Source organism: Gorilla gorilla, chromosome 19 (assembly GCF_029281585.2).
Source record: "Gorilla gorilla gorilla isolate KB3781 chromosome 19, NHGRI_mGorGor1-v2.1_pri, whole genome shotgun sequence".
NCBI lineage: Eukaryota > Metazoa > Chordata > Mammalia > Primates > Hominidae > Gorilla > Gorilla gorilla.
This window is the reverse complement of record NC_073243.2, coordinates 47854537-47882264: the sequence shown is the minus strand read 5'-3', so window position 1 is coordinate 47882264 and position 27728 is coordinate 47854537. Positions and strand designations below refer to the sequence as shown.

General features: G+C 40.1%; 1 protein-coding gene and 1 pseudogene across 4 annotated transcripts in view; both read left to right on the top strand.

Annotated features, from left to right (window-relative positions):
- Nucleotides 1-27728, top strand: part of KIF2A (kinesin family member 2A) — a 79298-nt gene that overhangs the window by 536 nt on the left and 51034 nt on the right. The gene's annotated exons all lie outside the window — the stretch shown is intronic.
- On the top strand, nucleotides 1-27728 carry LOC101149729 (CREB-regulated transcription coactivator 2-like; annotated as a pseudogene).

Sequence of the window (27728 nt, the reverse complement as noted above, 5' to 3'; positions counted from 1 at the left end):
CGCTGCCAGCCCCGCTGGCCCGCTCGGCCCCGTGTTCGGGTGTGCACGGAGGGGACGCGGGCGCCGGCCGCCTCATTGATTGCTTCGCCGGGCTGTGGGGGCGGGAAGGCGGCGGCCGCGGCGCTTTTGTGTGTGGCGTGTGTGCCAGTGAGGCCGGCTTGGGGTCCGCCCGGGCGCTGCTGCAGTTCTCCGGACCGGGCCGCGGGGGAGGGAAGCCGGGTGGGGAAAGGGCCCGGGTGTCGAGGGTCGCGTCTCCGGGGGTCTCTGGGCGAGGGCCGCTCGCTCCTCCCCCCGCAATCTCCAGCCCCCCCGGGGACACCAGCCCGGGAGGGAGCGGGCTTCGTTAGATATGACCCTGCCTCGCGCTTCCCCTCGGTCTTTGCATTTTACCGGCTTGGCCTCTGACGGGGATGGGGGTGGGGGAGCGGGAAGACCAGAGATTTCACATTTAGAGAACCGACTGCTGGTCGGAGGCCGAGATAGGGGGAAAGAGCCAGTTCCGTCGCCTTAAACTGCCGTCTGGTTGTCAGGCCTCCCCGGTTTCGTCGTCGACCATGCTGCTTTCTTTTTTGCCACTTCCTTGGGAGAAAAATGTGGAGAATATCGCGCTGAGCCATGAATAAGGGTGGGGGATCAATGGGAAGAAATATTCGATGGGCTTCTCCAAGGTGATGAGACTGTAAAGGGAAGGATAGGGGATGGGCAGAGTCAATGCGAGGCACTGCTGAGAGAGTGGGGGTGGGCGACCGGATGTTGATATTTTCACACCCTCGGGAGAGGTAACTGAGAAAAGTGTAAGGCGAGGTGAAGACACATGCTTCATTTTTTTTTTTTTAAGAGCCTTAGGCTTATGTATCTTTCTCTAGGTTTCTCTTGGGGAAAATGTTTTATGTCACTAGCTTGGGGTGTGGAGTGAGATACGCCAGCCAGACTGGAAATAATTCATATTGTAAAGGAATAAATGCACGGAGGGAGATAAGTAAAATTATTTTCTTTCGGTACCAATATTGAAAGAACGAGAGATGTGTGATAATCTCGAGTTGAGCAGTGTTCCTGACTCCATCTCTCATACCGATTCCTTTTTTTTTTTTTTTTTTTTTTGAGACGGATTTTCACCCAGGCTGGAGTGCAGTGGTGCGATCTCGGCCCACTGCAACCTCCGCCTCCCGTGTTTAAGCTATTCTTGTGCCTCAGCCTCCCGAGTAGCTGGGATTACAGGCGCCGTCACCACACCCAGCTAATTTTTTGTATTTTTAGTAGAGACGGGGTTTCACCATGTTGACAAGGCTGGTCTCGAACTCCTGACCTCAGGTGATCCACCTGCCTCGGCCTCCCAACGTGCTGGGATTACAGGCGAGAGCCACCGCGCCTGGCCTCGATTCCTTTTATGAGTGGCTTATTTATTAACCTTTAGCCTAGCCTAGTCAGTAGTAACTTGGCTGTCACGTCCACGTGCCCCTTGGATTCTGCCAGGTTTGACCAAGTTATGTGAAGCTAGATTGATTTTCATGTTGTGTGTATGATATATTGGAAGACCCAATATAGCTAATGATTTTTTCCTCCATTATATTTGAAGTAATTTGTGGTAACAACTGAAACCATCATTATCCTGTATATGAAAAGATAAATTATACCGCTTAGCGCTTTAGAAGTTACCAATAACACTAATGGGAAAGAGATACCTTCTTTACTTGGGTTGAGGTTTCTTTTATATTTTCTCTTCAGATTACTTTCTTGAAAGAGTGCTGTTAATGTCATTTTTTTAGGTAAATACGAGTTCACAGTATACCAGCAAAAGTAGGATTTACATATTATTTTGAAGATTCTGGGTGCACAGCAACACCTGTCCCTGGTATACACCCAAGGGAGAGGAAATCACCACCTTGTGAAGATATCTGCACTCTCGCGTTCATTGCAGCATTATTCACAGTAGCCAAGATAGGGAAGCAACCTAAATGTCCATCGATGGGTGAGGAATGGCTAAAGAAATTGTGTGTGTGTGTATACGTTTATGTGTGTGTATAGACAATGTACAATGGAACATTATTCAGCCTTAAAAAAGGAGATCCTACTTTTTACCACAACATAGATGGACCTGAAGGACGTTATGTTAAATGAGATAAGCCAGACACTGCGGAAAATATTGCATAATCTCACTCATATGTAGAATATTTTTTTAAGGAGCTAAAATACACAGAACGAAACAGTGGTTATTACTGGTGGTGGGGAAGGAGAGGAAATGGGGAGATATAGGTCAAGGATACAAAATAGCAGATATGTAGGATGAATAAGTTTAGAGATACAGGGGGACCAATGTTAGTAAAATTGTATTAGAGATTTTTGTTGAATAAGTAGATTTTAGCAGCTCTTGTTAAAGTAATTATGTGAAATGATAGCTATATTAATCTGCTTCACCATTTTGCTGTCTATATTCCATAGCATCATGTTGTAAACCTCAGTTATGCACAATGAAATTTATTTTTTAAAAAATTAGGGTGCAATAAAATGTGTAAATTCTTTACACTCATAAGTATGAGTATAGGTATTAACTTTGAAATCTTATCAGAAAAAGTATATGATATTTGATTTATACATTTTAATTTCTATGGAGCATATTTTATTTAAATTTATTGAACTTGAAGCAATTTTGGTTCTTTTCAGCCTTCACCTTCAGCCTATACCAGAAGTTCCCAGACATGCAGGAGCTTTGTGTTCTTACATAAGTGCTACTAACCTAAAGCCACATTTCAAAAGCAGTTTGCCTATAAGAAATTAGGGAAGTCATCACAGTGTGTTATTATCCTAACCTATGGTCATGTATCTTTTTATGTGCCTCAGATGCATGATGGAGTTGGTGGAAGGCAGGAGATTAGTAGAGAACTTCGAAAGAACAGGAGGATCATTTGCATTGGACAGTAGTGTTTCACAATAGAAATTGATGTCTGGGAGAATGCCCCTCAAGCTTTCCCTTTTTCACTTTAAAGAAGCTTGTTTGCTTCCTCTCACTTCCATGACGTCTATATTGGATAAAACACTAGTGGTTATTATAACAAAAATAAACTTTGCAGTTGGAGGAACACTAATATCTGAGACAGTAGAAATGACATGAGTAAAGAAGGGCTGCTTCAGACCATTATTAACTGGTGACTTGATGTTTTTCTTTTGGCTTGCTGATGGTGATCCATGTCCCTATTTCAGACCACGCTTTTCCCATCAGTGATGCTCTTACACTAATAAACATATCCCAAGGGCAAACAGGTACACTAAAATGAGCTTATTCCTATCTTTCAAGACCATGATGAAAACTATCCTAATGAGTCTTCACTGATTACTAAAACCAGATGGCCAGTCAGCATCTGAATTCCTAAATCATTCTGTATTATTCATGAGACAGCATATTTCCTTAAGTATTAATGTTTGGGTCTGTAACTTTTTTTTGTCCACTCCTCTCAGCTCATACCTATGGGTACATATTCTTAATATTATGTTTTTAAACTGCATGGGGTAATGGGACTTACTAATAACTAATAATTCTTTTTTTTTTTTTTTTTGAGACAGAGTCTCGCTCTGTCAGTGGTGCAATCTCTGCTCACTGCAACCTCTGCCTCCCAGGTTCAAGCGATTCTCATGCCTCAGCCTCCCAAGTAGCTGGGACTACAGGTGTGTGCCACCATGCCCGGCTAATTTTTGTATTTTTAGTAGTGACAGGTTTTTGCCACGTTGGCCAGGCTGGTCTCGAACTCCTGGCCTCAAGTGATCCACCCACCTCAGCCTCCCAAAGTACTGGGATTACAGGTGTGAACCACTGTGCCCAGCCTCTAATGACTCTTAAATTCCCTGAATGCATCTGTGTCATTACCCCCATTCCCACCCCCACCACTAGGATGCCTAGCAAAATTCCTTGCACATTGTTTTTGAATAAATCATACATTATTGGATTTTTTGTTTTCAAACATTTTAATTAATCATTAGAATGACATCTTAGCTGGAAGTGAAACCTTCCATCTATGCTCCTCTGTACTGCTACCTCCCTACTCTGGCCCTCTACTTCCTGCTGGCCTGTTAGTCAGGAACTACAGCGTTAATTGAAATTGAGTGATCTGCTAAGGTTAATCTGACTTTTCTGGTTTTCTAAGGTTATCAGTGACAGGGGTTAGGCTTGGACTCCTAAGATTATTCTCTGCCACAGGAGATAACCTGGTATGAAATTGGACTGGTGTATTTTCTTACATGTGTCTTCCTATTTTTCTGATTCAATTCCTTTCCCTTTTTAAAACCCACTGACTCTTAAAAAAACCTACAATCTTTCTGTCGTGTAGCTAGTTTTTTTTTTTTTTTCTTTTAGCTGTGCTGTTAACAGTTCTGTAGTAGCTGTGACTACCCTTTGGGGACTGGGGAAGAAATGAGAAATGTTGAACATTTGGAAGCTGCAGCTAATATGGGATTGTTCTTTGAGGGGGGTCTCTTAGTCACAGTACTGTGACTGTATTGATACATGTGATCTGAAGAGAATCTTAGAATATTTCCACCAGAAAGGTTTTTGGAGATAAACTAGTTTTCATTTTTATAAATGTGGAACCTTGAGTCCCAGATCACCATAAGTGACTTATCTAGATTCATACAACTTGTCAATGGCAGCCAGGAACCTGACATGCTTAGCATAGAAATCAGACTATCAAGAACCATGACAGTAAAGGAGGAATTCTCTGTTATTTTGGAACCGTATACCGCTTTTTACAGCCCAGTCAAGATGTAGGAAATTGCTTCTTACTTCGGAGAAAGGCACCAGCGAGCAGTGTTACAGAGCTTGATTAGAATAATCCCTGGTAAGAAGTGCTATGTTACTACAAGTTCACAAAACTTAAAATTGTGGGAGGAAAGTATTCTTGTTTCTTAGTTAAGTGTTGGTGTAAAGAGTTCCTTTTAACATCTGAAATCAAGAGGCAATTGAAGATTTCAAAGGACCCATCAGGAATTTTGGAGTTCAGGGCAGGCAAAGAAAATCTTTAGAAAAGATTTTAAATGGCATAATTCTTTATATGCTTTGCCACATTTTTCTTCTGCTAGTTCATCTTTACACATCACTATATAGGCTTCTGGAGAATAGCATGTGTAAATTTAAGTAATAAAGATGAACCATGTGGCAATACAGTTGTTCTTTAGGTACAATTATGTGATTGATTATGGGGGTGGGATGGAATAGGGGCATTTGTGACCTAATAGTTCCCTTTTCCCTGAGGACTAGGACGATAATGTTTCTGTATATGGATTTGTTAGGGCTTAATAGTTTTCCAAGTGCTTCAAGACATGTTAGCTAATTGGATCTTCACAGGAACTCTATCAGGTAAGCAGGGTAGAAAGGTGGCAGATTATTGGTTTATAGGTGAAGAATCTGAGGTTGGATTATTTGCCAAGATCACATGGTTAATAAGGAGCATAGCCTGGGCCAAAGCCTGAATCCCTTCACTCCCAGCTCTCTTAAGTGCTGCTGACAGATGTTTGCTGATTATGGTGTGAAGTTGTATACTTTAGTATTTCTTTCTGAGACATACAAACCCCTGTAGTAAAATTCTTTCCACTACTACCAAAGAAGCTCAAAAAACTTAAAATAGGCACTTATTGCTTCCAAAAGTACCACAGAAAGCCAGGAATCTGTATTCATTGCCTAGCCACTTGATTCTTATGACAAAGATTTTGAAACTCTGGGGAAAGGCTATGTGTCAACTTGTTTTATGTGTCATGATTGTTAAAATGCTAGAGGAAATAGCAAAGAGCCAGTTAAATCTATGTCTGCTCAAATAAGACAAGGGGCAAGAGTGTGGAAAATCCAGAACAGGATTCCCTGAGAGATCATCTAGACCCCGTTCTTTCTAGTCACAAGTATAGTTGTGATTAATATGACATTAATCTTTTGCAAAGTTTAATTCTTGGATTCAACCATCTGCTTTAATTTTAACACCTCTGTTTTGTAACCTAAAATAATTTTAAGGTGTTTGTTTATTTGTTTGTTTGTTTTGAGATTACGATTCTTAGCTTAAGAATAGATAAAAGTTTTAAACCTTGGATAAAACTAATTTTTATTCTTCTGGTTCAGTTGTAGAACAAATACAGGTTAAGTTGTCTTCCAGCTCTTTTAGATAAAGCAATATTAGTGGTTTTATAGTGCTAAGTGAAAATAGACATTAGAATTTCACCATATTAAACTATCTCCCAAGAGTAATATGAGTGAGGGAAGTGTTCCTTTTAAAAATCGTGCTTCTAGGCTGAGCATGGTAGTTCATGTCTGTAATCCCAGCACTCTGGAGGCCAAAGCAGGAGAATTGCTTGAGCCTATGAGTCTGAGGTTATAGTGCACTATGATCTCATTACCCACTACAATAAAACACGAAGTTCAGATGGTCATTCACTAGGGTGTGTGATGTTTTGGAGTATAGACCTTAAGTGATTATGACATATCAAAATAATGTGGTCTTATATTTCTTTTTTTTTATTGCAGATTTCATTGAATATACTTCTATTAACAGCCTGCTATATATCAGGCATTCTGATAGGTGTTGGAGATACAAAAAATGAATAAAGCAAAAATAGTTCCTGCCCTCACAAACAAGTAAATAAGTGATTCATCTATAGTGTGATTAGTACTGATAGAAATATGCCATTTTGTGTGTACATTATTACTACCTTCCTTTTGAAGATTAGGCTTTTTTGTTAGACTCTTGAAGTTATGGACCTTTTGGATGGAAAATACGTGTCATATATGCCATCTCTCCTCCTCTATGACCAATATCCATGATCCCTCATAGCATTCCTGATGAATTTAGCCTCAGAGTTTTTTTTTGAGAGGGAGTCTCGCTCTTGTTGCCCAGGCTGGAGTGCAGTGGCGTGATCTCGGCTCACTGCAACCTCTGCCTTCTGGGTTCAAGCGATTCTCCTGCCTCAGCCTCCTAAGTAGCTGGGATTATAGGCATGCACCAACATGCCCGGCTAATTTTTTTGTATTTTTAGTAGAGATGGGGTTTCACCATGTTGGCCAGGCTGGTCTTGAACTCCTGAGCTGAATTTTCCACTGTGGTGTCATGTTGGTGCTCAAAAAGTTTCAGATTTTGGAGCATTTTGGATTAAAGAATGCTCAGCTTGTGGTGGTTTATAACTCTGGCTGCTCAATAGATCACCTGTGGGGCTGTGGAAAAAAACAGACCAAAAAAAAAAAAAAAAGCAACCCACCACAGCCAGTATCTGGGTCCTTTGCCTAGAGAGTCTGTCTGGTATGTAGTCTAGGTATCAGTATTTTACTTTAAGGCACCTAACATACTGGTGAAGCTTAACTTGTCACACATTAGTGATTCCAGGGTATAGCCAGGGTTGTGATCCATTATTTTAGTAAAAGTAGTATCTCCTAACAGAGTATCTGACAAGACTTCTTGGAGAGTGAAGTTTAAATGGTGAGAGGAAGACGACCAGTCGGTTGCCCTGAGGGGAAGGAGGCATTCTAGCCATGTAGGCAGCATGGAAGAAGTCCCTGATTGGAAACAAAGCTGTCAGGTGAAGGGCATTTAAAACAGGCAGAGGGAGGATGATGAAGAAGATAAGGGAGGAGGGGTAATCTGGGGCACCTTATTAAAGATCTGGAAACAGAGGTAAGGTAAGGATCTTGGAATTAATTTCTAGGACACTTGGAAAGTACTATAGGACTTAATCTCCTAAGAGCAGTAATAGGAGTTAGTGATTAGTGATAGATTAGAGGGAGCATAGTACTGAAAATGAGAGGTAGCATGGATAAGATTGCATCAGTCTAGGAGGGTGAGCAGTGATTAAGGAACAGATGATATGCAGAACACACAGCAAGAAGAATTGATGTTATATTGCAATATATCCCTTGTGCTGAATAAAGGGCAGATGAGTTGAAAGGAAAGGACTTAACATTTGCAAAGTCTGAGTATAGGTTTTAAATCTCTTCAGCTTTATTTAATCAGGCTAACCCTATTCAAGAATACAGTGTAGAGGACTGTGGAGCCTATCAAGGTAATATCAAAGAGAGCATCCAACTCAGGCTGCATATAGTTTTTGCCACTAATATCCTAAAAGTAAGTGAGTTTAAGGTATAAATCACTTCCATTACATGTTTACCTGCAATGGGAATTTGCTTAAGCTATAACTAAGTACTTTGCCTTCTTAGTACTGAGCTGTAGTGTGTTAGCCAGGACCCTCTCAGAATTCTTGGAACGGAATGAGAAGGAAAAGCAGTACATAAAGAATATGGCGTCAGCTTTTTAAGGGATGAGGTGTTTTATTTCTTGAAATGCAGCTGCTCTTTTTTACTTTTTCTTTGCTCTTACTTTTGGCCTATTTTTTCTGTCCTGGCATTTGCCTTCTCTTTTTCACCCTTAGGATTCTAAGTGCCATTTCAGTATTCAGAATCTCTTAACTACAGTTTGCAATTTAGGACTTAAAAAGAGGTAAGCAAGGGATAAATAGGCACAGCACAGAGGCAGTGAAATTATTCTGTATAATACTATAAAGGTGGATACATGTCATGATACATATGCCAAATTCGTAGAAGGTACAATACCAAGAGTCAACCCTAATGTAAACTAGGGACTTTGGGTGATAATGGTGTGTCAAGATAGGTTCATCAGTTGTAACAAGTGTACCTGGTGCAGGGCATTGATAGTGCGGAGGCTGTGTGGGGTTAAGGATTGTACGGGAAATCTCTGTACCTTCCACTCAATTTTGCTGTGAACCTAAAAAAGGTTGGGGAGGAGAGGATGCAAACTTTAGGTGTTAAAAGTTAAAACCACTCTTGAAATAATGGACCAATTAATGACAAAAAAAATTATAATTTATGAATGAGGATTAGTCATATAGGTGTACAATTAAGGTAAAATTTTGCCATTCATTTTTGTCATGCATAGTCTATTGGCCAATGTTAGAAGAAAAATTTTTCAATGAGCTATAGTATAGTAAAAAGGATTCACATATGTATGGCAACTTTAGCCCTTTTTTTTTTTTTTTTTTTTTTGAATCAGAGTTTCACTCTTGTTGCCCAGGCTGGAGTGCAGTGGTACAATACTGGCTCACCGCAACCTCTGCCTCCCGAATTCAAGCAATTCTCTTGCCTCAGCCTCCCAAGTAGCTGGGATTACAGGCATGCGCCACCGCGCCCAGCTAATTTTGTATTTTTAGTAGAGATGGGGTTTCTCCATGTTGGTCAGGCTGGTTTCGAACTCCCGACCTCAGGTCATCCGCCTGTCTTGGCCTCCCAAAGTGCTGGGATTACAGGCGTGAGCCACAGTGCCCAGCCACCTATAAGATTTTTAAGAAATGAGAACAAATTAGGGGCCCTAATTAGTGAGGTACATCTTAGAATTTAACCACAGAAAGCTCTTTGATGAAATACTGCTGTTGGTCAAAACTTGCCTATATTGTTATAATGAGGAAGTTGACTTGTCCAAGGTCATACATAAAATAAGTAGCAAATCTGAGATTAGAACATAGTTTGTCTGCCCCCAAAATCCTCTACATACTAATTCATTGTAGACTCTAATTCATTTTTGTGCCCTATTAATGTTCCGGGCATTGGAAGTCACATAATTAATTTCATAATGCTTTTCTTTTCCTTTCTAGGGTATACTTTTTATTAATCAGGTGTTTTTATTAATCCAACTAATATTTGCTGTATGGCCATCATGTGTCCCTTCATCTGATTTCTTTGAAGAATTAGTTGAAGGACTTTTCCCTAGAAGAAGTTAGTTTGCCAGCTACAACAAAACAATAAGTAGCTATTGCACTCAGTACAAATGCTCTGTGGCTCTGTAATTTGACAAAGACATTCTAGTTTTCTCCAGTCTCTTTTGCTATTGCCTATGTTTAAACTCTCTTGCTCACAAGACTTTAGACAATTTAAACAGGAACAAATGCTATCATAAGGATGTCTCATATTAGATGAGCAACAATATTGTCAGGAAAATGGTAACAATTATAGCAACTTGCTAAAGTGCTGACATAATAGATTGATTTGGGGGCCTGTCCAAGTTTAGTGGACTTTTTTTTTTTGGAGACAGAGTCTTGGTCTGTCGCCAGGCTGGAGTGCAGTGGCGCAATCTCAGCTCACTGCAACCTCCAACTCCCTGGTTCAAGCGATTCTCCTGCCTCAGCCTCCTCAGTAGCTGGGATTACAGGCATGTGCCACCACGCTCAGCTAATTTTTGTATTTTTAGTAGAGATGGGGTTTCACTATGTTGAGCAGGATGGTCTCGATCTGCTGACCTCGTGATCCGCCTGCCTTAGCCTCCCAAAGTGCTGGGATTACAGGCGTGAGCCACTGTGCCTGGCCATAAATTTATTTTTATAAGCCTATTGTTTGAAATTATTTTGGGATTATATATGGGTTGTGTGTTTATTTTTTAAATTATAGCTGATACTGAGAGTTGCCTATAACTTGGCTCTAAGTATATGGTAAGTGCTTTCTTTATATGCTCTTTGGTTGCAGTTTTATTAAGAGTAATAACATTGCTTTTAACTGTACATGCTGTTTTGGGTTCCCATTAAGAACAATTTCTTAATTAAAAATAAGTAGAGCTTCTTTTCCTTCTATTCCTCAGATTTTTCCATTTTAATCTTTACAGGTGCTTCTTTCCCCGTTCTCTTTAAGTATTGATGTTCTTCAGGGCTTGATCCTACCCCTGCAGTACTTCTCACATAGTATTCTCTTTCTGGGTAAACTAAATGCTTCTCTTTAGCCCACGTTGGCTACAGACATGTACTGTTTGTATATGTCATGGATTACTGCATATCTCCATTTGGATGTCTCATAAACACTCAAATTCAGCATGTCCAAAATTGAACCCATCACCCCTTCCTCAAGTTTACTTCAGTATTTCTCATTCACTCTATTGCTCCAGTCAGAAACTTGGTTGTCCACCTTGACTCCTTATTCTTTCTTGACCTTATAGCCTATTATCATGGTCTCTTAATTTAATGACTCAAGTAACTCTTCCTGCACTTTTTCTGTACCTACCACTATAACTTTTGGTCATGCTAGCATTATGTCTTGCCTGTGCTGTTGCAACAAATTCCTAATAGGCCTCTCTACCTAGGAGAGTAATTTGGTTAATAACAACAACAACAACAACAAAAAGCCCAAAACAATAATTTGGTTAATTACTGTTTCAGAGTAACCTTTCAGGCATGTAGGTTTGACCCTCTGATCACATGCTTAAAACTTTGAAAGTGTTCTCTACTTCTGTTGCCCTTTTTATGAAGCCCAAGTCTAACATGGCTTATGGTGGACCCTGAACAAACTAACCTGCCTCTTCAGTCTTATTCTTGCTGCTTATTTGAGGCACACTATACTCCAGACAAGCTGAACTTTCTTGGAACACTCCACTTCTAACTAACCTAGCTAACTGCTGTATCTCCTTTTGATTCCTAGCCTAAGATGGGTCCCCTGCTTTATGAGTGGCGAGTCCCCTTTGTTTACTCTGTCAAAAAACTCACTGTATTGTATTATATGTTTGTGTCTGGTCAGACTCAAGTTCCTTTATATTCCCCACTGCCTAGCACAGGCACTTTGCACAGTTTATAAATTATCTGTTTGCTGAATCAGTGACTAAATGAACTTCCAGCTTCTCTTTCACTGCTCTGTCTATTCAAGTTTTGACATTCTAAAAAATTGATTTGTGTCGTTCATCCTCCAGGCATCAAGAATATGACATGACAAGGTGTGTGTCACTGTTTTTAATGTATACTTGTAATTTTCTCTTTAAGTTTAATTACCTGTTTTGAATAGCAATATAGTCCCATGACTAATTAAGTTCCAAAACGATATATATGTATGTATGTATGTATATATCTATTAGTCTCCATCCTACCCCTACCCCACAGCTAGCTACCCACCCAGTTCTTCTCCAAGAGACAAAAATATTACTAGCTTCTTATATTTGTAGAGCATTACCTCTTTTTCATTTTTCAGGAAAATCTCTGCTTATATATCTCTATCTACATGTAGTATATGTGTAAATATATACCTTTTTCCTACAGATGTTACATTGTATATACTGGAGTGTAATTTACTTAATAATAATGATATCTTGGAGAACCTTTGAGTAGATAAATAATAGTCTCATTCTTTCTTGTACTGCATTTCATTAGTGAGTAAATATACCACAATTTATTTAACCAGTCTTTTACTGATGACATTTACATTTGTGCCTAATCTGTAGCTGCTGCATAGCCAATACTATAGTATTTAATAGCCTTCAACTCTTGACATTTTATACATACATGAATATATCTGTAGGGGAAAAAATCCTAGAAGTAGAAGCAGTGGGTCAGATAATTGTGTATGTGTAATTTTTATAGATCTTGCTGACTTGTCTTCCATAGATATGAATTTACCTTACTATCTGCAAAAATGCCTGTTTCCTCATACTCTTATCCACACAGTGTACATTACACTTTTGAAATTTGCTAGCTTGGATTGTGAAGTTCAGGCTGTGCCTATAGAATTTTTTTTTTTAAGTGGCCCTGTAAGGGATGACATGCTTAATTTATGAAGTGTTTATGAGGTCCAAACATATAATAGAAAACACCTAAGTTCTGGTGTTTATCTGTCATAGCCAATATAGAAAAATAAAGAGTATATCCTATATTATGTCTGATTATGAGAAGAAAGTAATTTTTTAGTGAAAATTTTTTGAGAAATAAATATTATAGTTTTAACCTAATAAACCTAAAGAGCCCTTTAAAGTGCACAATTCGTGATTTTTTTTTAGTATATTCATGAAGTTGTACAATTATTCCCACTGTCCAATTTCAGAACATTTTTATGACAAACCGTAAAAGAAACCCATACCCATTAGCAGTCACTCTGCATTCCCCTCTCATTCCGGCCTTTAGTATCTGCCATTAATCAACTTTTTATCTTTGTAGATTTGTCTGTTTTGGACATTGAGTATAAACGAAACTGTACAATACATAGCCTTTAGTGTATAGCATCTGTCACTTAGCATAATCCATACTCAAGTTTATCAGTATAGTAACATATTTCAGTACTTTTTTATGGTTGAATAATATTCCATTTCATTTCATTTATCCATCCATTAATCGACAGACATTTGGGTTTCCCATTTTTTGGCCATTATGAATACCATTCATATACAAGTTTTTGTGTGGACATAAAAGAACTGAAAATTGTTTTCAGTTTTTGTGGGTTATACCTAGAAGTGGAATTGCTGGATTATATGGTAACTGTATACTTACTTTTTGAGGAACTGCTGTATTATTTTCCAAAGTGGCTATATTATTTTGCATTCCCACTAGTAATATTTGAGGGTTCCAATTTTCCACATCCTGGCCCAAACTTGTTATTTTCCATCTTTTTTATTATAGCCGTCCTGGTGGGTATGAAGTGGCATTTTGTTGTGATTTTGATTTGCATTTCCCTAATGACTAATGATGTTGAACATCTTTCCATGTGTTCATTTACCATTTGTTTTGTTTGTTTGTTTGTTTTTAAAGGATAGAGTCTTATTCTGTCTCCCAGACTGGAGTGCAATGGTGTGATGTCAGTTCACTGCAACCTCTGCCTCCTGGGCTCAACTGATCCTCCCCGCTCAGCCTTCCAAGTAGCTGGGACTACAGATGCACACCACATCCGGTTGATTTTTATATTTTTTGTAGAGACATGTTTCGCCATGTTTCCTAGGCTGGTCTCATACTTGTGGGCTCAAGTGATCCGCCCACCTTGGCCTCCCAAAATTCTGGGATTATAGACTTGAGCCACCATGCCCAGCCATTTGTATGTCTTTTTTGGAGAAAGATCTGTTCAAATCCTTTGTTCACTTTATAATTTGGTATGTTTTCTCTTCTTTTCTGAGACAGCGTCTCACTCTGTCACCCAGGCTGGAATGCAGTGGCATGATCATAACTCATTGCAGCCTTACCTCCCAGGCCCAAGTGCTTCTCCCACGTCAGCTTCCTGAGTAGCTAGGACCACAGGCACAAGCCACCTTGTCTGGCTAATTTTTTTTAGAGGGGATTGGGGTAGGGGAGAGACAAGGTCTCACTATGTTACCCAGGCTGGTCAGACTCCTGGGCTCAAGTGATCCTCCCGTCTCAGCCTCTCAGAAGTGCTGGGATGACAGGTATGATCCACCGTGCCCAGTCAATATTTATCTTTTTATTGTTGAGGTATAAAACTTCTGGATACTACTGCCATATCTGATACATGCTTTATAGATATTTTTTCTCATTCTGAGGGTTGTCTTTTCCCTTTATTGATAGTATCCTTTGAAGCACAAAAATTTTTAATTTTGATTAAGTCCAGTTATCTATTTTTTCTTTTGTTGCTTTTGCTTTTGTTATATCTAAGAAACCATTGTCTAATCCAAGATGAGACCTACCTTTATGTCCTACTACTTATGTAGGCCTTTCCATGGACTATATTACCTAAAATGTTTATGTTCTTCCTTGATCTTAACACTAGTTCTTGACCTTTTAACATAGAAAACAAATTAAGCATTTGACAGCAAATATGCTGCAAGTTTTTGGTAAAGGATGAATAAGGCCTTGAAATACCTTGCAACTCTAGTCTCAAAGTCATCTCTTTGTTACCAGAGTTGAAGGGTGGGAAATGGTTGCCTTTTATCTGTGTACCTACACACATATATGCATATATGGTATAATGTATCAATATTTACAGAGACCATAGTAAACACAGCACAAAACCAGGCATTAAGAGATGCATGGGAAATAGAGTTTAAATGGTAAATATGGTAAAGATTGTTTTATGGTTTTTGGGTTTTTTTTTTCGTGATCATATTTTTAATGTTACTTTAAAATAGATGAGTGGAATGTGATTCAATTTAGTAAAAAAAAAAAAAAAAAAAAAAAACAGCTTTATTAAAAAATCTGAGAAAGCCAGGCGCAGTGACTCATGCCTGTAATCCCAGCGCTTTGGGAGGCCGAGGTGGACGGATCACATGAGGTCGGGAGTTCAAGACCAGCCTGACCAACATGGAGAAACCTCGTCTCTGCTAAAAATTCAAAATTAGCCGGGCATGGTGGCGCATGCCTGTAATCCCAGCTACTCAGCAGGCTGAGGCAGGATAATCGCTTGAACCCGTGAGGTGGAGGTTGCCGTGAGCCAAGAGCACGCCATTGCACTCCAGCCTGGGCAACGAGCGAAACTCCATCTCAAAAAAAAAAAAAATCTGAGAAAGATGGAAAAATAAATGTATTAGAAAAGGTTTTTAAAAAGGAGAATGTTAATCGAGACCACGTTGAAACCCTGTCTCTACTAAAAAAATACAAAAAATTAGCCGGGCGCGGCGGCGGGCACCTGTAGTCCTAGCTACTTGGGAGGCTGAGGCAGGAGAATGGCGTGAACCCAGGAGGTGGAGCTTGCAATGAGCCGAGATCACACCACTGCACTGCAGCCTGGATGACAGAGCGAGACTCTGTCTCAAAGAAAAAAAAAAAAAGAAGAATGTTAAAAACACATAAAATTATAGCTTTATACATTCTGAAGTAAATATTGATGAGTTAATAGGATAGCTAGAATTTGTTTCAAAATAATCCAGTTGTGATAGAAGTGGCAGTGGGATTGGCCATATATTGAAAATTAGTGAAGCTGAATGTAGGGGGTTATCATCTATTGTGTAAGTTTGCAATTTTTCATAATACTTTAAATTTTTTTTGCTGGGTACGGTGGCTCATGCCTGTAATCCCATCACTTTGGGAGATCGAGGTGGGTGGATCGCCTGAGCCCAGAAGTTTGAGATCAGCCTGGGCAACATGGCAAAACCTCGTCTCTACTCTGCAAAAATTAGCCGAGCATCGTGGTATGTACCTGTGGTCCCAGCCACTCTGGTGGCTGAGGTGGGAGGATCCCTTGAGCCCCAGAGGTTGAGGCTGCAGTGAGCTGTGTTCATGCAACTGGGTAACAGAGGGTAACCCTGTCTCAAAAAAAATGAAATAAATAAATAAATAATTTTTAATGAAAATTCTTTTTCAAAATGCCTCTGCACAGAATCTCATTTACAGTAGCCACATAAAGAATAAAATACCTAGGAATACAGCTAACCAAGGAAGTGAAAGAGCTCTACAGTGAGAATTACAAAACATTGCTGAAATAAATCTGAGATGATACAAACAGAAAAACATTCCATGATCATGGATAAGAAGAATCAGTGTTGTTAAAATGGCCATACTGCCCAAAGCAATTTACAGATTCAATGCTATTTCTATCAAACTACCAATGATATTCTTCACAGAATTAGGAAAATCTATTCTAAAATTCATATGAACCAAAAAAGAACCTAATAGCCAAAACAATCCTAAGCAAAAATAACAAAACCAGAGATATTATACTACCCCCATTTCAAGCTGTACTGCAAAGCTGCAGTAACCAAAACAGCTCAGTACCAATATAAAAACAGACACATAGACCAGTGGAACAAGATTGAGAACCCAGAAATAAAGCCACACACCTACAACCATCTGATCTTCAGCAGAGTCGATAATAACAAGCAATGGGGAAAGGACTCCTTATTCAGTAAATGGTGCTGGGGAAACTGGGTAGCCACATGTAGAAGATTGAAACTGGACCCCTTCCTTTCACCATAAACAAAAATTAACTCAAAAAGGATTAAAGACTTAAATGTAAGACCTCAAACTGTAAAACCACTGGAAGAAAACCTAGCAAGTACCATTCTGGGCATCGGCCTTATCAAAGAATGTATGACCAAGTCCCCAAAACAATTACAACAAAAAGAAGAAAAATGACAAATAGGAGCTAATTAAAGAGCTTCTGCACAGCAAAAGAAACAGAGTAAACAGACAACCTACAGAATGGGAGAAAATATTCACAAACTATGCATATGACAAAGGTCTCATTTCCAGAATCTATAAGAAACAATTCAAGCAAAAAGCAAACAGTCCCATTAAAAAATGGGCAAAGGGACACACTTGCTTTCTTAAGTCGCCTGCTTGTTCCTCTTCCAAGTTGTACTTTCTTTTCTTTCCTTTCCTTACTGTTGTAAAGCTTTTCTTCTCTTTTCTTTTCTTTTCTTTTTTTTTTTTGAGACAGAGTCTCGCTCTGTCACCCAGGCTCGAGTGCAGTGGCGTGATCTCGGCTCACTGCAACCTCCACCTCCCGGGTCAAGTGGTTCTCCTGCCTCAGCCTCCCGAGTAGCGGGGATCATAGGTGCCCGCCACTATGCCTGGCTAATTTTTGTATTTATAGTAGAGATGGGGTTTCGCCATGTTGGCCAGGCTGGTCTCGAACTCCTGACCTCAGGTGATCCACCTGCCTCGGCCTCCAAAAGTGCTGGGATTACAGGCATGAGCCACCATGCCCAACTGTAAAGCTTTTCAATAAACTTTCATTCCTGCTCTGAAAGAAAAAAAAAAATGGGTAAAGGACATGAACAGATACCTCTCAAAAGAAGACATACATGTGGCCAACAGGTATATGAAAAAATGCTCAACATCACTAATCATTTGAGAAATCTAAGTCAAAACTGCAACAAGACACCATCTCACACTAGTCACGATGGCTATTATTAAAAAGTCAAAAAAATAACAGATGTTGGCCAAGTTGCAGAGAAAAGGGAACACTCACACGCTGTTGGTGGAAATGTAAATTAGTTCAGCCACTGTGGAAAGCAGTGTGGAGATTTCTCAAATAACTTAAAGCTATTCAACCCAACAATCCCACTACCGGGTATGTACACAATGGAAAATAAATTATTCTACAGAAAATAGACCTGTATTCATATGTTCATTGCAGTACAGTTTATAATAGCAAAGACATGTAATCAACCTGGGTGTCCATCAGTGGTGAACTGGTTAAGCTGGAGCTAAACATTGGGTAAATACCGGACACAAAGATGGCAACGATAGACCCTGGGATTACTAGAGGAAGGAGGGTGGGAAGGTTGAAAAACTAGCTCTTGGGTACTCTGCTCACTACCTGGGTGATGGGATCATTTGTATACCAAACCTCGGTGACATGCAATTTACCCATGTAACAAACCTGCATATGAACCCCAAACCTTAAATAAAAGTTAAAAAAAAAATGCCTCTGCAGACCAAATATTTCTCTTGGTTTCTGATCTACTTTTTAGGGACTATCCCATGTATTTCCTGCCAGTATCCTAAACTTACCAAAAACAGAATCCATTGCCTTTATCCCCATATTTCTGTATTTGTATTCTGTCTGTTGGTTAGTGGAGACACCATATATCTGGTTTCTCAAATAGAAATCTTATTGATAATGCCAGCTTGCCTCATTCCTTGAGGATGGTTGCTCCTGGCTTACCCACACTCTCAGCAAAATGACCTTGCTTGTCATTTCACCACCAAGAAATATAAACAACCAGTAAAGAACTACAAGTCAGCCACATCTACCCAACTACCAGCATCTGTGCCTGTATGACTGCCTTCCTTACTTTGCTGTGGACACATTTTTTCTGTTCCTGTTTTGTGCGTCTTTCCTCCACTCGTACTCTGGATCTTGTCTCCTTTCACCTGCCCAGTCACAACTTCAGTGGTCTCTCTGTGCTGCATCAACAGTTACTTTCTTTACTGAGTCATTTCCATCAATATGGAAATGCTGTTATTTCTCCCATCCGAAAAAAAAAAAATCCTCTTAGGCTAGGTGTGGTGGCTCACACCTATAATCCCAGCACTTTGGGAGGCTGAGGCAGGCAGATCGCTTGAGCCCAGGAGTTTGAGACCAGCCTGGGCAACATGGCGAAACTCCCTCTCTACAAAAAATACCAAAGGTTAGCAGGGCATGGTAGCACATGCCTGTGGTCCTACCTACTCAGGAGGCTGAGGTAGGAGGATTGCTTGAGCCGGGGAGGTGGAGATTGCAGTGAGCCAAGATCCAGCCACTGCCTCAAAGAAAAAACAAAAACCTCTTGACTACTCTCTTTGAGGCATTGCTCCTGTTTTACTTGATCTGTTAGCAGCATTTGACACAATTAATTCACTCCCTTTTGTTTGAAATACCTTCACTTAGCTTCTGTGACTACTCTTCTGATTTTTCTTCTTTTTCTCTGGTAACTTCTTGATCTCCTTTGCTGGTATCTCATTTCCCTGACCTCTATACAGAATTTTAAAGATCAGGACTTCTACCCTCATTCTCTTAGTGGTCAAATCCACTTTGATTGTCTTAAAAAATACTGTCTATATTGGTGTTTTGCAAACTTTTTTTCATTATTGCTCTGCCTGAAAAGCCTTTTGACTACTTTATTGCCTAATCACCCCATCGCAGTGAAATTTCTCTGCATCTATTTATGGGTTGTAGCCCTTCGGAGGGCCACAAACCATTGTAATATCTAAGATCTGCCCTTCCAAAGAGCCAATTTTTACCACCTTGGGGATATCACCTCTGCTGAGAATGCATGATTTAAATTGACAATCCCCAAGCTTTTTTCTTCAGCTTTGACCAACTTCAGTCTGTTAGAGAGCCTACTTCATATCTCCGCTGGACAGATATCTTAAATTTCATACGTACAAAACCAAACTCATAATCTGACTTTAGCCTTTCTTGCCACATGGAGCTTCAGTGATCTCATTCTTCTTTATGTACCTTTTGTTCTGGCAGCACTGAATTTGAAATATACATTTTACCCTAGTGGTAAAAGGGCTTAGAAGAGTGATCATTTATTTTCCTAACCGAAATTGGCCAGGCTTTGAAAGTAGAAATTTCCATGACTCAGGGCCACTATCATCATAATCTTCCCGTACGTAGAGTGGAGCAGGAGTTGGGATGACAGAGTCCTGGGGGGAATAATAACATTGCACTAACTGTTGAAAAACATTCCACAAGATCCCTGTCTCGTTAGGATGTATGCATAAGAGAAGATGCTATGTACATGTAGCTGTGAAAAGTTCACAGAATAGCACTGCTGTATTGGTATGGAATTCCCTTTTGGGTAAATAATTTAAGCCAGGGAACAATTAGATAGCATCGTTCAGTGTATTCAGGAGAATACATGGGAAAGACAGTTCTTCAGAATTTTGAACTATTGGCAACATGTTGCTTTAACAACACCACTGTAAAAGTCTTTAATATTCTAAATAGGAAATCTTGTATTCTTTTAACACGTAAGTAAAGATACATTTGGTATATTCTGTTATCCAAAGGAATGTAGATATGAAGAATAGCCTTTTAATTAAGGCTAATAGGTTTTGAGATTTATTTAGTTAGCTTATTTGGTAAACTTCATGAAGTGTTATTTCTAGTACTGTGTGGTTTTTTTTTACATTGTTACTATTTCAGCTAGAATTATAATCATATTACATCATGATTTTAGAATTTTGATTTTTATGTTCTCTTTACAAGTGGTTTTGGACGGTATTTTAACCTTCCTTTTCCCCAGCCCCAAATATGCTCAACAACATCAGGAAACTACAGTGATTTAATACTTTTTTTTTGGAAACGGACGGAGTTTTGCTCTCGTTGCCCAGGCTGGAGTGCAGTGGTGCGATCTCGACTCACTGCAACCTCTGCCTCCGGGGTTCAAGTGATTCTCTTGCCTCAGCCTCCCGAGTAGCTGGGATTACAGGCATGTGCCACCATGCCTAATTTTGTATTTTTAGTAGAGACGGGGTTTCTCCATTTTGGGTCAGGGTGGTCTCAAACTCCCGACCTCAGGTGATCCGCCCGCCTCAGCCTCCCAAGGTGCTGTGATTACAGGCGTGAGCCACCGTGCCCGGCCTGATTTAATACTTTTTAATGCTATCATAGCTACTTTATGACATTTTTCTTATTACTGTTATGCAAATTCTGAAGGAAACTTTTCTAAAAAGGTGCACAACGGGCCCTTCTAAATAATAATGCTACCTTAATTGTTAGTGTGCAGCTCAACAGATCCGAAGTTTCCCCGTCACCCTATAGAAACTGAGCACTATTTTTTACATCCCTTTTCAAAACAATAGATGAGGTAAGAATTTGAAAATTCATAGTTTGTTTTCAATATGAATAAAATTTGTCCCATTTTTAAGTTGTATTTTCTTAATGAAAATCTTAGCTATATCATTTTCTTTTTTCTCTCCTTGTTCCAAACTTTCAGGTTTGTGTTTAATGTCTAAGAAAGGAAATACTAGAACTTTCAATTTAGTTAAAAAACAGTAACATCTTAAGTGTGATAAACCAAACAGAAAGGTTTCTATGTTTGGCAAAGTCACATTCCCCAGAGATTTACTGAACAGCAACAGCACTGTTACCAGTGTCAGCTGAGACATTATTTATGTCCTTCTCTAATGGCTTCTTGTTCCACTAAAGCTATTGAAGAAGGTGTAATGCTACATAGTCCTCATGAAGGACTCTTTTCCTCACTGCTTAGATTAGCTAACACAACCTGAATATCAGAATTTGAGACTTTGAATTCTGCTGCTGATCTGCTGTGTGACTTCCAACAAATCAAATTGCTTTCTGTCCTCAGTTACTGGTCAGTGGCACCTAGGAATAAATTGACATTTACTGTTAGATTATAAATAATAACTGCTTTGAGGTAGTTGGCAAAACCAAGATATAATGTGTGACTATTAGTGTAGTTAACATTACTGTGAATATTACTGTGTAGTTAACTTCCATTTTCTAAATAATGCTTTTTTGTAGCATCCTTGTCCTTTTAGTCTATTTTAAAGCAGCATTTGACAATCTTTGTTTTCCCAACTTTTCTCCATTTTGCGGTTATGATAAGATTATAATATAGACATTAAAGAGGGGAATTATTTTCATGCTCTTGAAGGAGCATCCTTTTAGAATTCTTTTAATAAGCTGAAGAAAGGAATTGTATCTGTTTTAAAAGACCAATCTTAAAACTCTTTAGACAATGAAAGCTTATTAACATGTTTTTCTATGACTTAACTTGGAAAGATGGCAGTAAAATTTTTGAATTTGCATTCTACAGTGGCAATTGGTTTACTAACTAAATATACAATTGATTGGAACCACTATTTTATGTACCTAATTATTATTTAAGAAAAATGGGGTCAGGCACAGTGGTTCATGCCTGTAGACCCAGCACTTTGGGAGGCCGAGGTGAGCAGATCACTTGAGCCCAGGGGTTTGAGACCAGCCTGGGCAACATGGCAAAAACCTGTCTGTACAAAAAATACAAAAAATAGCCAGGTGTGGTGGCAGGCACCTCTGGTTCCAGCTACTTGGAAGGTTGAGGTGGGAGGATCACTTGAGCCCAGAAGGCAGAGGTTTCAGTGAACTAAGATTGCACCATTCAACTCCAGCCTGGGCGAGAGTGAGAAAAAGAAAGAAAGAAAAAAAGAATAATGGAAAACCTGTTATTTAAGATAGGTTTTGATCAATCACCTGATATGAAGTGGCAAAGGTTTTACCGTCAATGTGTTCTAAGGTAATTTATCTGGTGTGGAATGACTTGGAAGAAAGTATTTCCTTCAAGTATCTGTTTACGAACCACTTTGAGTAAACTTATGTATTTTACTCATCTTATGGAAACAACATTGTTCTGCCAGACACTTGGTCTGAATGTGTGATTTTGCAATTCAGAGTAATATTTCTTTGTTCTTCTGAGAATGGATATTTATGCATGTTTTCCTCTTAGTCTCTGCTTGAGAGGTACAGGAGATAACTAGATTTTATTAGCATATTTTTAAAAGTCTATTAAAAATGCTTTTAAATTATTTGGTGGTATTCTGATTGAAAATGGAAGGGGTTGCTAGAGGTTTTATCAAGAATAGACACACTATATATTTTAATTTATTGGCAGGTAAGCTAGATTTTCCTATTAGTTTTCATTACATGGCTGTATACATATGAATCACCGGTGACTACTTTTTAAAAATATGTGTACAAATTTTTAAATTATATTTTTTGTAGTAATATTTTATAAAGCATTGATTTGTTACATTTTTAAATTTATCATACTTTAAACAAAACAGATTTAAACAACTTCAAAGGGTTTGGAAATAGCCATTATAAACAATCTTATAACTGAAGTTTTATTTTTACTAATAATTTAAGTTGTGTTGTTCTTATACATATGTAGGTTTTGAAATTTTTATAAAGGTCTAGGCTGGGCGCAGTGGCTCATGCCTGTAATCCCAGCACTTTGGGAGGCCAAGGCAGGCGGATCACCTGAGGTTGGGAGTTCGAGACAAGCCTGACCAACATGGAGAAACCACATCTCTACTAAAAATACAAAATTAGCCAGGCGTGGTGGTGCATGCCTGTAATCCCAGCTCCTCGGGAGACTGAGGCAGGAGAATCGCTTGAACTGGGGAGGCAGAGGCTGTGGTGAGCCGAGATCGTGCCCTTGCACTCCAGCTTGGGCAACAAGAGCAAGACTCTGTCTAAAAAAAAAAAAAAATTCTGTTTTCTGGGATTGCAGGCACGGTGGCATATGCCTGTAATCCCAGCTCCTTGGGAGGCTGAGGCAGGATAATTGCTTGTTGAACTTGGGAGGCAGAGGTTGTGGTGAGTTGAGATCGTCCACTGTACTCCAGCCTGGGTGACAGAGCGAGACTCCGTCTCAAGAAAAAAAACAAAATTATAAAGGTCTTAATGTCTTAAAAGTATGAAGAGAAATTTTTATAGAAACATCTAAAGGGGAACTGATAAAAATAATGTTCACTTTGGGGGAAGACTTGCCATATGTATGGTCATATACCACAATCCTATGATTAGGGTAGTTAGAAATAGAAACAAAAAAAAAAAAAAAAACAACATAGAGTTTGTAATCCTAGGTATGTCAGAAACAGCTGCAACCTTTTAAAAAACTGCTTGGATCTGAAAAGAATTGATTGTTGCTTTTTTGTATTTTTCCTAACGTTCTACTACTATATTTTCTTAATAAAATACATATTTTTGTTAGATTTTTAATATTCTGACTTTTAAATACTTCTAATGAAATTTTATTAGTATTCTTGGATGACTTATTTTGGCTCTTGTCTCCTCCATTTGCAACCAAATTATACTTTATATGCTAGACAAGGTTTATGCCAGCCTAATTGGTTGCTGGCATTTCTTAGCCTCACAGCTGGTGTGAACTCAGCTGTGAACTAGAAAACATATAATAGGATCCTGTTTTCAGAGACCAAAAGGCAATTGTCAACATGTAAAACTTGTTTTTGACAGCTCAATGAATATGTGAGCTTTTATGACAAATAGCACTAATACCAGATCTTAAGTAACTATCTTAAAGATTAGAAAGTCTTGAAATATGAATTCCATGTATTTATTTTTCTTCACTGAAGCAAAGATGGCTTAAATTTGCATGTATGTTCTGTTCAGTCATTTGTGGCTTTTTTCTTTTTGAAGCTCATGTATCTTGATATTTACCAACAGATATTAAAAGTTGAGATGTGAACTGTTTTCCCTTTAATTTCGTCCTGACAAAAAGTTGAGCCTTAAGTGGGGTAAAAATGTTTCTGAAAATGAGCTAAACATGAAATGGCTTTGATTAAACATTATATTTCAAAATATTTATAATATTTATATTTGATTTAGCAGATTTTATTTATATAAATTTTTGACATCTAAGTTTGGGGTGAACATTACTTTTATGTTAAGTTGAGCCATATGAAATTGTCATTTTTTTAGGTCAAATGGTTGAATGTAGACTAAATGGGAAAAAATGGCAGTGTATCAACACAAACTCCCTAACCAAATTCAGAAATGTAACTAACCACTGTGAATTACCTTCGTATAAGTAAAATATCATGTGTGATCAATACAATGAGATTAACAAATCAGATTTATATATAGTAAAATCTTTTCTTCCAGTATAATTGCTTTTTGCCCATTCCCACTGTTTTCTTCAACATTTTCTTAAATGTTTAGGGACTCTCAGCAGTAAGCAAAACAAAGGCTAAACAAGTATATGAGAGGCTGTAGAAATACATTGAGGACAAGCAAACTGCGTTAGTAAATGGCTCATACTGAATATGATAAAAGCATCATCCTATACCTACATTTTGTATCACTTTGATACTTGGCATGATTTTTTATGTCTACTGTGATTCTAACAGTCTATCGATTATATTTGGAATGTAGCTCCAAACTTCTTGCACACTCTTTTATTTAAAATGCGAATTGAGTTTTGTCACATACAAATATAAATCTTTCCTTACATAAATATTTGCCAGAACAATCTTGCATTGTGAGAAAAATACATTTTAGGAGGTTTTGGTATTAAAAACCAAGAGGTGTTCTATTGGGAAAATAATGATTGGGGAGCTATTCTGCAGGGTTTGCCTGTACTTTCCAAAACTGTTCATGAGGCTGAGGCGGCAGTCACTATGGCTGGAATAGGATGCTGGGAGGTGTTGAGGGAGGAACAGTGGCTTGTACTGGGAGGGTGTCAGGAAGGAACGGCAGGAAGATGGCGACATCGGGGGCAGGGCAAATGAGCCTTGTTCAGCCACAGCCTTGGCTTTCAATCTGTGCAAGTTTAGTGAGATCATGCTGCAGAAGCAGTGTCAGGCTGAGGACACAGTGGCCCTCCAGGAAATGATAATGGACATCAGCTCCACCCAGTTACACACCCAAAAACTGCAACTGCCATACACAAGGAGCTCCCGTTATGGTGGTTCTCTGCCAACACCCTACCACACTGACAGCTCTCCCTATAGTCCTGCCTACTTATCTCCTCCCCAAGTGTCCAGCTGGTGAAGGACTATCTCCTGGGACAATTTCCCTGCAGAGAAGGGGTACCTGTTTTGCCCAACATCTGCATTTAACAGGACAAGCTCTGACTCTGCCCTTCACACAAGTGTGATGAACCCCAGTCCCCAGGATACTTATTCAGGCCCCACACCTCCCAGCATCCTGCCCAGCCAACATTTCAGGTTGGTAAAATGGACTCCAAAGTACCTGCTATTGAGGAGAAGTTCTCCTAGGTGACAAGCATTTGCTGAAGCCATGGGATACTTAGAAGCTGTCGTCACCCTCCTCCTGACCCCGGTCCTAATGAAGTCCCTGGAATTAATATCTTTCCATTTCCTGGCCAGCTTGCCAATGTTCCTGTCCTCCCACCTGCCATGAAGACTGGATGTGGCAGGAGGTCCCTACCTGACCTCATCAATTTGTACTTTCTGCCAGCACTGCCCACCCCCCTGGACCCTGAGGAGACAGCCTACTCTAGCCTGAATAGGGGCAACAGTACCTCCAATTTGACTCACATCATGACTCACCTGGGCATTAGTGAGGGCCTGAGCCTGGACTTGGGTCCAGGTCATGATGCACCAGGACTTTGTTCACCTCTCAGCCACCCATCCCTGCAGTCCTCCCTAAGCAATCCCGATCTCCAGACTTCCCTGAGCAGTCCTCAGCTCCATCTTCAGGGCATCCACAGTCTCCCCTCACTATCTCCCTCTTCCTTGGCCCACCATGCCCTGCCTACTACCTTCCTGGGCCAGCCCTCACTAAGTACCCTGCCCCCCACTTCTCCTCCTCCCCCTCTTCCTCTTCCTTCTCCTACTCCTCCTCTCGTCCTCCACTTTATTCTTCATCTGCCCCTACCTTACTCAACCTCTACTCCTGGGGCTTCCCCACCACCACTGCCTTGTACCCCTCAGCCCCCTAAGTTTGCTCACAGGTCCAGCTGATGCCAGAAGGTCACAACAGCAGCTACCCAAACAGTTTTTGCCAGTGTCACCCACCCTGTCTTCCATCGTTCAGGGTGTCCCCCTGGAGAACAGTAATCTGCACACCCAGCCACACACCCCAAAGTCTCTACAGCAGCCAGAGCTGCCCTCTCAGGCCTGCTCAGCACAGCCCTCAGGTGGGTAGCCCCTGAGCAGGCAATTGGATTATGGAATACTACCCACCTCAGCCCACTGGGCTTGGGCAAGTCTTCACTGGCCAATGAGTGACTTCAGCCTGGGGAACTGGAGCAGTTCAGCATGGAGAGCCCATAAATCAGCCTGGTGATGGGTCCCCCTGGCTTTTCTGAAGGGCCTGGATTTTTAGAAGGTGAGGGGCCAGTGGCTGGCCCTCAGGATTCCCACACCCTCAACCACCAGAACTTGACCCACCACTGCTCCTGCTGTGGCTCAAGGCCGAACATCATCCTCATAGGAGACTCCTCCCCAGGTTTCTCTAAGGAGATTGCAGCAACCCTGGCTGGAGTGCCTGGCTTTGAGGTGTCAGTAGCAGGGTTGGAGTTGGGGCTAGGGCTAGAAGATGAGCTGCGCATGGAGCTGTTGGGCCTGGAAGGGCTATACATCCTGAGAGACCCAGTGCCCTGCTACCCGATCCTGCTCTGGAGTATTCATCACCATCCCTCTTCTTGGCCCTGTCCCCCATTACTGTCCATTTCCTCCCTTACCCCAGCTAGTAGAGACCCCACTCTGTCCCTCAGATCCTCTTTGTAGCATGAACGAAGGATCCCAAGAATGAGAAAAAGCAAGGAGTTTGTCCAGGTGGCCCTTGAATTCTGTACAGGGGTGGGCCTGGAGGAGCTCAAGGGAGGGTCACAAGCACTTGTAACTTTGAACCAACTGCCTGGAGGTCAGAACCTGTTGGAAAGTTGGGGATATAAACAGGAACCTGGGAGGCAGGGCTTGTCCGGATTCCTAGAGATGGGCATTGCCAGCTCCTCCTCACCACCTTTTCACCTCTCAATGGAGGACAGCGCCACAGTGGGTATTATTTTTAATTAAATATTTTAATAAAAAATTGAAAAAACTCCTTGCAGGTGTTTTTTGTTTTTTGTTTTACTTTACCCCTAACA